At 38.7% G+C, this 12,606-nt stretch overlaps 1 protein-coding gene and 1 long non-coding RNA gene across 2 annotated transcripts in view; both read left to right on the top strand.

Moving 5' to 3' along the window:
• The window catches only part of SH3GL2 (SH3 domain containing GRB2 like 2, endophilin A1), a 93,912-nt gene that overhangs the window by 36,250 nt on the left and 45,056 nt on the right, over positions 1-12,606 (top strand). The window lies entirely within an intron of this gene.
• On the top strand, positions 1,600-7,430 carry LOC120323878. The gene is made up of 2 exons (XR_005564792.1): positions 1,600-2,014; positions 7,285-7,430. It is a non-coding gene; the product is annotated as an uncharacterized LOC120323878 (long non-coding RNA).

Here is a 12,606-nt window from a genome sequence, read left to right on the forward strand (position 1 = left end):
GAAAGGGAAGTCCTCTCTTTTACTAATTCCTGGTTTTGTTAAAAAATTGAGCTTTTCCGTTTTAATACCGATGTCACGATCACATAGACACCTGCACATTTATCACTATTTCAGTTTACTGCATAGACTTAGCACCAGACAGAATCACTCTAATAGAAGTTTTATTTAAAGACCACTGTGGGCATGATAAAATCTGTTTTCAGAGGAATAGGACAGACATGAGGATACAAGTAGAGGTGTGATGATCTCTCAGCTACTTACATCTATATTAGTCAAAATCTCTGGTAAAGTGCCCAAATGCACTTGTTCCCTTCCAAATAAACAAGCACTGTATTTATGTGAGCAGCTGGGGTTAAGAATATCAAGCTGCTAATTAAACTCTGCAATAGTTTTCACAGTGAATATGATTTTCAGAAGTATCTTATGACAAGGAAATGTACTATGTGAAATTCCATATCTGTGACAGAATCAGAGCAGTGAATAGCTTTATCCAGTTTTCTCCCTACCTGATTTTAAAAAATAAAGTCTGCAAGTACTTGACCTTACATTTGATTACTTGTTTATCATCCATAACAAAGAGAGGCAATAAAACCCCTCCAACGCTGATGATCCTTTGTAATACTTTTTAAACTTGCTAAAAATAACCATTCAACAAGTGACAGAAGGACCACGCTCTCTTCTTTTGTTTTTCCCATTTGAGCATGAACTGTATCAGTGAGTTTGAAATTAACTAATAGGTGGCACTGAGAACTCATTAAGAAACCAGTCTCCTTGCAATTGTAATGTTCCCCTCCTTAGAGATTGTTTTCTGCCACTTGAACATGTCAATGACACACCATGATCGTAGGAATTACCTTATGATGGAGACATAATGCTATGTAATTAAAGACTGTGTCTAGGTTTCTTCAGATGACTGAACAGTATCAGCACCTGTTACCAGAAAACAAGTTTTATTTGTTTTTTAAAGAGTCTAAATATTCAAAACCAAGTTGGTCAAGTAATTTTATTGTACAGAACATGGTAGGAGACCGTGGTATGTAGCTAAGGTTGTGCAGACAGGAAGCCTTGGAAAATATTCTATTTCTTTTGGAGCTGTATTTAGAGGAAAGATTGCATCTGTTTCATTTCAAAGAAAAATCAAAATACATATCTTCTGAAAAGCATTGAGGACTAGTATGTGGTACTTTTTCACCTCTTGCAGTCATACTGTGTATCCTTAAAAGTGTTCACTTTTCCTCTATTACACTGTCTTTTGAATGTTACCCCAGAATAAAAGAAATTTTGAACATTTATGTGGGAAATTTTAAAAGTGTGTTTTATTTCATCTTTTAAATGCAAGGGAATAGGTAAGGAAAAAGCATTATGCTATTGTATTATATTTTGTAAATGAATTACATTTGCAGTCCAAGCACTGGCTTCCATTACAGCTGGCTACTATGGTGGATGGCATATTTCTGTATGGAGCCATTAAGAAAGAATAACTATGGAATAAATGACTTCACAGTTGGTCATTCATCCTTCAGGGAGGAGGTGATGACATCAAATATCCTTTGACTGAGACGTCCTTGGGAGCTAAATCACACCAGTCAAAGTACAAGGTCCCTCTGCAGCCTCAAGGCGCAATGCCCTGCACCTGCAGGCTGCAGATGGCTTACCTGGGTGACCAGACCACATTTTAATGTGTGTTTCAAATGGCTGACTGTGTGAAAACTCAGCTGAATGACAGTTGGCGTCCTTGAAGCTGACTGTATTTAAATGTGGAGGATAGCAGTTGGCCTGGGCTGCAGGTTGTTTGATGCTGCTCCTGGCAGTGAGTGCCAGCTGCTGCACCACTTTGCAGTATGGTGGAATTTGTTTTCCAGTGAGGAAAAGGACCATGGCCAAAATTATCTCTTTCTGACACAGTTTACCTAAGTTGAATTCTTTTATAATGGAAAATACTGTATTAGTGTACATAGGATGAAAATGCACATTCATGGAATGAAATGCCACAACTTTACAGCAATAATAGCAGGTATGAACTGGCACGTATTTTGTCCAGATTAGTTACATCTGGAAAGAAAAACTATTTTTTGATGTGTCTCCTCTTCAGGACATTCATGGCTAATTGAGACCCAAAGTCCTGCTGTTATGCGATGGGTGTCTCTGTTAGCTTTTGAGTCCTGATGATATGGGTTTGGTTTTGAGTGCTGATAGTGTCTGTTCTGGTAGTATCCTGAGAATCACAATTTCTCTACATTGATATATTCTTACCAGCTTTAAAAAGCAACTGAGATTTTAATATTGTAGTGGGACATTTGAGATAAGACCAGGTAACTCATATTGCACCTTACATTAGTACCAGGCCAGACAGTTTAACAGGGCTTTGCAATGCAATTACCAGACGGATCTGCATAGTCACGCTGCATTTGCTGAGGGTAACTGCAGTAAAGGCAAATTAAAAGATCAGAGGTGTGAGTTCCTGTGTTAGTGGGTTAGGAAAAAAAGAAACCAAACTCCTCTCTCTAAGTTATTATAACTTCGAAATTAAGAGGCTTCAGGCGAAAGGTGTAGAAAAGGAATAACCAATAGTGGCGCAACTAAAACTTTCAAAACAAAGTCCTACTTCCTCAGGTGGCTTTATGCATGTTGATGTTCAACATCTTCCTACCAAAGATCATGGTTTTATTGTAGATGTCTAGAAGCCACCATATCCTTATATATTTCAATATATATATATTTTGTGCTGTACCTCCATTAAGTAATAATTATGCTGATAAAATTTGATGCCAATTATATAAATATATATTTTTTAAAAAATATATATGTATTATAGAACCACAATTTTTCTGGAACATAGTCTCTTTTAGGAAAGACTTGTTTCCAGTTTGGTTTAAATAATTGTAACTATGCTGGTTTAAAATCCCATTAAATGCTATAAATAGTGCAGACCCTTATGGCATACAAACACTTCTTACAGCCGGATAATCCATTTGGTGTTATTTCGGAAAGCTCACTGCAGACAGGGGAGAAGAAAGTTCTTGACCTTTCTGTTAATACTCAAAGAAAACCCCTAAAAAACTCACAGAGGTGCTTCTGCACAGTCCTTACTCACTGTTGTGCAGGCCACATCTTCAGCAGGTAGGGCAAAGGGTAGCTTCAGCAAGGAACAAATGCAGCATGAATAGTAACCACCTTAACCACAAAAGTGGATTTAGGTTCTCTTCAGCTGCCAGAGTTCAGCTGATGCAGAAATGATACAATTTGAATTGATTTCGCAGGAGATATAGTCTCACAGAATTTCAGCTGGAAATTGAACTCTCAGATTCTAAAACCTCTTTTTACTGACTGTATATGTTCTATCAGTAACTTTAAGAGGGAGGAATGCGAATTGACAAGAGTAGAAGGTAAATTAGGGGCAAGTCCTAAAAGGGAGTAAGATTCCTCAGTACTCTAGCGAGTAGCAAGCTTTTTAGTGTGTCATTAAAAGGTAATGAAGGCTCTGAAATTGGCAGTTTCATCAGGGAGACATCCCCGTGACTCATCTTGTGTAAGCAGAGCTGACTCCTTATGATCAAAATAGAATAAAATACTCCCATTCCATGAAGTGAGAGCCACATAGTAGTGGAAAAAATAGTCTTTTTTTTTCTTCTTTTTTTCTCCTCTTTTTTGCTCTTTATTTGAGTCATGATTTTATGGCTCTTAATTAAACAAGACTTTTAGGACCTCATAAAGTCTCAGCATGGCATTAAAAAAAGTCAGTCAGATTTGCTTGCATGTGTAGCAAATTTTTACTATAACCAGATCATACAGTGACAACTATTTTAATTGTGATAATTTTTCAATATGGGGGCATTTTATTAAAAATGGACTTCATCCTGTGATCCATCATGCTTTTAGAAATGGTATCTTTTTAAGTACATTAAGGAGTGCTTTTGTTAGATGTATGGAAAAGCAATCCAAGTAAGTTTTTTTCTTTTATAAAGTATGACTGTAAATGGTTTAGATAAAAAAAAAAGGCATCACATTTTTACTGTGTTTTCATAGCACCATGTTCAGAGATGTATTTTTTGTCTCTTATGTTTTGTCATAATACTATTTTTAACTTGAAATATTAGTCATAAGAAACCAAGACTTTTGAAGTAGCAGTAGCCATGACAACCTTCACTTTTGGGCGTGCAGTACAAGGTCTGTCACTGTGTGGCTGGACTGTGTATGCTGCATGTGACTGAATGAAATGTTACTGTGTATGGTAAAATTACTTGTCAGTTCATTGAAGACTACTTTTTCGAGATCATACAACAAATTAATTGCAAACTGCAATTTAGGAAATTAGTTGTCAGTGCTATGCTTGTTCCATCAAACAGTAGATAAAGACACTGTTGAGCAAACAATGTCTATTAAGCAGGGCATATTTTGTGGATTTTTTTTAATTACTTTCTCTGTTCTGTTTTCACATTCTGAGTAATCTTTTTCATTTCCTCCCTTTCTTTTACTTATTTTTCTATTTTTCTTCTTTTTCTGTTTCTCTGTTTTCTGCTCTTTATCATCTCTGTACCTAGCACATACTCTGTGGCTGAGATCAAGTAGGCAATTCTGTGCATGTTGACTTAGGTCTTGGGAAGAGGGATATGAATCACCTGAGGCAGCATTTGTCTTACTGGGTTCTTGAAGCTGAGATTAATTGAGAATAACATGAAGTCAGAAACTGATAAATCTGCCACGAGTAGAGCTTGAAAATATGATTAATACTGCTTTCATATATGCAGTGCTGCTAAGGTTAGTATTAAAGATTTGAGTTTTTCAAGTGGATGCTTATATGATAGGTCTTGTAGTTAAAGCCATGTGGTAGCTTATAGTTTTAATTATATCTGGAAGTGGTGAATTTGAAACAGAACCCTGGTGTATTTGTAAAACAAGCAAGTAGCTGGGTTTTTTTCAAATTACTTGGGAGGGGCACGTTTTTTAACCCCATTTGAGTTGTATTGATCTTTAACTGCTTAATTTTCGCTGTAATGAGTTGGAATAACTGAGATGTCTTGTGGTACCTAACTTTAATTACTTTGGCATTAAATATGGCATATTTTCTGAAGGGGCCTGAGGATATGTGGGGCTCACCAAGGCAATATTTAGGTGGGTGATGTTCTCTTGAGCACCTTTGTTAGTCAGCAATGCAGCTAGAAATATGTGAGTGAAACTCTGAAGACTCTGTTTCTACTCTGCAAAAAAAAATTTCTGTAAGCAGGGATTAAGCTTTGTACATAACCGCAAAGGTGTTTATGATCATGTGTTCTTGTCAGTCTACAATTGCTAGATTAAAAGAATATCAGGAACTGTAATTAGCAAACATAAAAAAAAAGGGTTTTCTACAATCTCACAGAGTTTTTATCAAAATAAATCAAAGATGGTTTTGTAGAACTCAGTTTAGATATTAATGAATATGGTTGGAAAATGATATTATGAAGAATTTAATCTTTATGCAGGATATGGTTCTACAGTAAGACATTTCCCTACAGATTGTACAGTAGAGCTGAAACAAAGTAATCCCCAGGTTTTTGTTAAATTAATACTGCCCATTTTATACAGCAAATGAGAAATGAAACTGCACTGCTAGTGCGAAAATAGTAAAAGTTTACATACCATCGTGCTTACATACAGAGAGCTAAATTGAAGTTACATGATAAGTTTAATTGTGCCATTTCTTGTATTTTTGAATGTGTCTATAAATCATTCGGGGCCCCTGGTGGTCTAGTGGTTAGGTTGCAGCACTCTCACCGCTGCGACCCGGGTTCGATTCCCACTCAGGGAAAAACTCCCCCGGGCAGATGGAGCTCGTCAGCCCTGTAAGGCCATCCATCTAAGAGAAGGTCACTCTTCATCCTGAGGACATCCTGAGGACGTACATCCTGAGGACCTCACTGCCACTGTCCAAGCTTGCTCGACCCCGGCAGATGAACTTCAGGATTAAAGGGTGGGCTCAGTTCAGCGCACACTGTGTCTCACCTAAAAAATCCACTGCGCAGGCTCGAAGGGTTAATGACCTTTCCCAAAATCTTCGCTCGCGAAGATTGGCCATACAGATAAATCATTCATTATCTTTAAAACTATTTTATGCATGTGGTTTAGTTTATCTGGTTTTATATCTGTAAAATAGAGTTTTATAGGCAGTATTTTCAGAAATAATTGTAGATTAAAATAACTGATTAGAAATACAATTTATTATTATAGATAAAATTAATTATGATTACATATATTATAATCAGTTTAAAATATTTATTTAAAATTTTATATGTATATATATATCAAATCAAGGAACACATTTAAAACAATTGCCTCATCACTTCTCTGAAGATAAAGGAATTTTTACTTTTCAGTTCAACAACTAGGACAAAGCTAACCTCGATTCTATGAAGTTGTTTGGAAATAAATTGGAAAAGGTTGTATCCAGGCAACAGCAACTTAATAATTTTATAACTTCTTACATCCACTTGCTCAATATGAAACCATTTTCTTATCAAAAAATACCAACTTATATAAACTATTTGCTTGGTATGCTCTTCTTTCTGGTAGAGAATTCCTCCACATTAATACACAGCTAACAAAAAGTTAACAGTTTACTTGTGCCTGTATTGTTACAGGCCTACACATCAAGCTACATTGGCAGCAGTGTAAAGTGTGATCTTTTGACAAGCAATGGCTTCTGTACTTGAATATAAATATTAGGCACTGGCTTTCAAATGGTAGGAAGAGTAGTGAAAAACTGTTCTCCCTTTTAAAGATCTGGTGGCATCTGTTTCTCAGGCAAACCAGAGAGAGGACCTTCTGGTTTTTCTCTGTTGAGGGAGCAAAGAGCTGGATTCTCCTGTCCTTGAGCCTGTATGTGGTGACCCTGAGGGCTGGGAGGAAGGATGGTAGGCTTTGCCCTAGTTCCCACAAACAGGCTTGAAGGACAGGGGAACAGGGTGGTAGCACACCCTGGACCATGCCAATGAAGTTATATGTGCTAAGCAAAAGGCCTAGGAAATTCCAAAGAGGAAGGGAAGAAGAATTTGGGGAAGAGCAAGGTGCACTGGGGCATTTCAGATTTTGTGCTGTGGGGACAGATTGGGCATGGCAGCTATTCCCCAAGGGAAGTGAGGGATAGTCTGGCAACTTAGGGTGGTGCTGCCCAAGAGATGTCAGTACTAGCTTCTCTGTTACCATAGTCGAATTGGTCTCTATTGCAAAGACTCACAGAGATAACAATCCTGCTTGTGATTCACCATCCTCAACTAGAGTTTGCTTTTCGTTTTTGTTCATTTGTAGAAATCAAGAGAAGAGGTAAATCTGGCTCCAGGAGAGCTTCTTGTGACCACCACAGAACATTCTCTACAGACCAGTTACATGCTGCATGTTTGTATCTCGCATGACAGTGTGAGCAAGCTGACTAATAAAATTATAATAGTGTTAAAGTTTGCGTATTGGGTATGTAATAACCCATATTTCTTTACTAAACTTGGACATAATCATGCCAGTCATTCTGGTATGTTTGACTTCACAACTTCAAGATAGTCCAGTAACTTCTGTATTTGAAGACAGTCTTCTCTGAGGTGTACAATTTTTGAGCATGTGAAAGGTAAGTATGAACCACATTTACTTTAAAAGGTTTTAGTTGGATTTTGTTTTTGAACTGTGACAGATTCATTACTCTCTTTGTTTCTCTTTGGCGTTGGTACATATCAGCAAGTCGGTGATAGCCCACATCTAAATCTATCTGTGATAGAGTGATTGCTTCTAATTCTGCTTCTTGTCAGATCTACCAGCTTTTGGTGTCTCTTTCTGAAACACTTGAACTTTAAAGTTGTCTTCTTCTTCTTTATTTTTTTTTTTTTTTTTTAGTAAACTATAAACACAGCTGAACCAGTCTCATAAGCTAAGAAAAACATTGATCTGGAGGGCCGTGTGCTGCACGCAGAAATCCCATGTTATCTATTCTAAATAATTCAGGCAAAAGAAGGGCAATGAAGCTGGTAAAGGGTTTGTAGACCACGTCTTATGAGGATAGGCTGAGGGAGCTTGAGGGCTGAGGATTGTTTACCCTAGAGAAAAGAGCACTCAGGGGAGACCTTATGGCTCTCCACAACTACCTGAAAGGAGGCTGTAGTGAGGTGGGGATTGGCCTCTTCTCCTAGGTATCTAGTGATAGGGCAAGAGGAAATAGCCTTGAGTTGCACCAGGTTTAGATTGGATATTAGGAAAAATTTTTTTCACAGAAATGGTGGTAAGGCATTGGAGCAGGCTGTCCAGGTTGAATCACCATCCCTGGAAATGTTAAAAAATCATGCAGATGTGGCACTTAAAGACATGGTATAGTGATGGACTTGGCAATGCTGAGTTAATGGTTGGACTTGATGATCTTCAAGGTGTTTTCTGACCTAAACGATTCTATGATTCTAAAACTGTGTGAAAATTAGTCTTTTTAATAGTGATTTGCCTAAAAATCAGTGGAAAATTGTTGATAAAATAAGGCTAGCCAAAACTTAAAACTGAATTCTGGCTCTTCCTGACTGCTTTCCCACTGTTTTGAAGGTATGAAACATCTGTCCTTGGACAGTGTTTCAGACTCCCAATGGTCACCTACCCCCTCTACTATCATTAGTTTGATACTAGTTGCATTTCTTTATATTTTTTTTCTGTGGCTTTGAATATTATTTTTATTGCGTTTACAATTCTGTTCTGTGTGGTTTTTCACTTTTACTTTCCAGTAGATCTCTCTTTCATTTCTGAAGCCAGAAAAAGTAAAATTTTAGGCTGTATTCTTGGAAACACTGTTATTGGCAACTTTACTGACAATTCAAGATTTGTAAGATGACATTATAGGTTTGAAAAGTATTGTAGAAGTGTCCTTGAACCTAGCTTGAGACACGGCCTAGAGCTAGGGACCTGACAAATACAATACTTATAACCTGAGTTTTTTAGCATCTGGAGAGAGTATCTTATAGTGAACTTCTTTGAACTGCTCATTTTCTTCAGAAATGGAGCTGAAGTGCAGCCACAGTGGATAATCCATAATGGATTCCCTTTCCCTGTCCCTCTTTCTTTTCTTTCGATCTTTCTTTGGCTTCCATGTAGGAAAAGCATAGCAATGTCTGGCAGATCAGCTATTGGTAACAGTGACCTGAAAATCTCTAGGCCTTTGGTTTTGCAGATCACGTCATCTCTGCTTTATCAAGGGCGCTGAGAGTATTAATGCGTGCATGTAAAGTCTTTGCAATGTCTTATGGTTGATAGCATTAGATTGTGACTAGCAGCAATTTCTTCATCTAAACTAATGACAGTTCTCCATCTAAGCACTTCAGACATTCTGGGACCTTTCCTACACAAAGATTATTAACCCTGGATAATGATTTCATTATAAGAACTGGTGGTCTCTAAAAGTAAGCTTGAAACCAAACTCATTTTGCTCTGTGGAGTTAAAAGCAGAATGTAAAATTAAGCACCGAGGTGAAAGTGTGGCATACGCACATCAACTCTGTGAAAGGTAGACCCAGGGAGAATTATTTTCATGCATAAAGTGTACAAAAGCTCTTTAATTGTCTGTTACAGAATGACATTTAAGCATCTACTGCTGTTTTTATTTTTTTTTTTTTATAGCTACTCTCTGAAAAGTCTTTATATAGGCCTTAGAAAGTTTTGAAAAACCTTTAGGTTTAGTAGTGTTAGATGTTGGCAGTGTGGTGAACTTGCAATAAATCAGTGGCATATTCAAGAAGAAAAATATCCACCACCATCTGTAATGAAGAAAGAACTGTGTCCTAGTTATGAAACAGGGCTCAAAGATAGTATTCACTGAGTCATAACTCCACTAAAGTTCATATAGCTGATGTATTTGAAGCTAAGCTGTGTATAGAGATATATCTTAAAATTTATCAAAAGGAGGATTAATTCTGCTCAGATACAAATACAGCATTTTGCAAAACAAAGCTGGAATATAGTTCCTCCTGAACAGTCTCCTGAACAGTCTTCAGATGTAGAAACTTGTAACATCTCTAATAGCTACATCAGACAATAGCAAAGTACATTCTGTGTCTTTAAAATAATTTATATAGAGCCTCACATAATGGTGATATTGTCCAAGAAAATAAGATCTTCTCTATCATCTTAAATATCAAAGAATACTTATGAGATCTCCCTATTGTCAGTAGTAGCTGACTAAATTGACAACAGCAATTACAGGCTGTACATCCTTATTATGTAATTTAAAGTTCAATAAACACAGACTTTTTTTTAGGAACTGTCTGTGATATGGTTTTCTAGTAAAGGTGCCCCTGTAAAATAGGGAGAAAAGTATCTGAGGGAGTCAGATACTGCAGTCATGAAGGATATGGAACAGATAAGGAGAAAGTTAGGCCCCAAACTTAAGGAAAGCAAACTGTAAACTCTTCAAGGAGAGAGTCAATAGGATCCTTTGAGTGACTGCCCTCAGGGACAAGGGAGCAGAACAGAGCTGGCAGATCTTTAGGCGAGTATTCCATATAGTTCAAGAGCTAGCAGTCCTCAGGAGCAAGAATTCAGACAAGGAAGGCAAGAGACGGCATGGCTGAGTAAGGAACTGCTGGTCAAGCTAAAGAAGCAAATACGCAGACAGTAGAAATGAGGACAGATAACCTGGGAAGAATATACAGATGAAGTTTGGTTGTGTAGGTACAGGATGATGAAGGGTAAGGCAAAGGTGGAACTGAACCTGGGAAAGGACGTAAAGAATCACAAGAAGGGCTTCTACAGATATGTTAATCAGAAAGAGAAGGTCAGAGAAGGTGTACACCTCCAATAAGCAATGCTGGAAAACTGGTAACAACGGATAAGGAGAAGGCTGAGGTACTCAACAACTTTTTTTGCCTCAGTCTTCACCTCTTGAGTAGATGGACAGCAGGACAAGGACTGGGGGTGAAAAGTGCTTCCCACTGTTAGTAAAGATCAGGTTCATGACCACCTGAGAAACCTGAATGAGAGCACAAGTCTATGGGACCAGATGAGCTGCAACCCAGAGTCCTGAGGGAATTGGCTGACGTAGTTACCAAGATAGTTGAAAGTTGATAGTTGATAGTTCATAGTTGATAGTTGATAGTTCAACCATGATAGTTGAAAAATCATGGCAGTCAGGGGAAGTCCCAGGTGGCTGAAAAAAGGGAAACACTGTACCCATCTTTTACAAAGGGTAGAAAGGAGGATTCTGGGAACTACCAACCTGTCAACCTCTCCTCTGTGCCTGGGAAGATCATAGAACAGATCCTCCTAGAAGCTATGTTGAGGCACATGGAAGGCAGGGAGGTGATTCTGGACAGCCAGCATGGCTTCACCAAGGGTTGTTCCTGTGTGACCAACCAAATGGCCTTCTGTGATGGAGCGACTACATCAGAGGACAAGGGAAGGGCTGCAGATGTCATATATCTGGGCTTCTGTAAAGCCTTTGACACAGTCTCCAACAACATCCTGCTCTCTAAAGTGGAAGGAGATGGATTCGATGGGTGGACTGCTAGGTGGATGAGGAATTAGTTGGACGGTTGCATCCAGAGAAACTGGTCAATGACTCAGAGTCCTGATGGATATCAGTGATGAGTGGTGTCCCTCAAAGGTCCGTATTGGGACCAGTGTTATTTAATATTTTCATTAATATCTTTATTAATGCCATAGATGAAGGGATCAAGTGCACCCTCAGCAAATTTGCAGATGACACCGAAAGGAGTGGTGTGGTTGACACACCTGAAGGACAGGATGCCATCCAGAGGTACCTGGTATCATTGTTTTGGGAAGGTACTCCCCAGTTCAGTGCCCTCACTGAGACCCTCCCCAATCAGACTCCACTTGCTTGCTTCCTGACTTCCCCTCCTTCTTCCTGCTCAAGGAATGGAGTTGAGAATTGGAGGCCCAAAAGGTGAAAACCATGGATTGAGATAAGAACAATTTACTGGAAACAGCAATGAGATAAGAAAATGAACACTAGCAGCAACAATATTAATAACAAAAGGTATAAGACAGAATTATTTATATGGAAAATCGTGACAAATACCGACTGACGCTTTCCTCCAATACCACTCTTTCTCCCACTGGAAGGTAATGCCAATTGTATCCTGGGCTACATCAAAAACAGTGTGGCCAGCAGCTCGAGAGAGGTGTTTCTGCTCTGCTCTGGTGAGACCCCACCTGAAGTGCTGCATCCAGCTCTAGGGTCCCCAGCACAGGAAGGACATTGATCTGTTGGAGCAAGTCCAGAGGAAGCCACCAAGCTGATTGGGTGGCTGGGGCACCTCTCCTATGAAGAAAGGCTGAAAGGATTGAGGTTGTTTAGCCTGGAGAAGGGGAGGCTTAGGGGTGACCTAATTGCGGCCTTCCAGTGCCTGAAAGAAAGCTGGAGAGGGACTTTTTACCTGAGCGTATAAACAGAACAGAACACAGGGGAATGGCCTCAAACTAAAAAATAGTAGATTTAGATTAGATATGAGGAAGAAATTCTTTACTGTGGAGTGGTGAGGCACTGAACAGGTTGCTCAGAGATACTGGGGACACCTCATCCCTGGAAGTGTTCAAGGCCAGGTTGGGTGGGACTTTGAGCCAATCTGGGGTCTAGAGGAAGGTGTCCCTGTTTGT

This window comes from Pipra filicauda, unplaced genomic scaffold, assembly GCF_003945595.2.
Source record: "Pipra filicauda isolate LSUMZ 115617 unplaced genomic scaffold, ASM394559v2 scaffold362_size804934_pilon, whole genome shotgun sequence".
Classification (NCBI taxonomy): Eukaryota; Metazoa; Chordata; class Aves; order Passeriformes; family Pipridae; genus Pipra; species Pipra filicauda.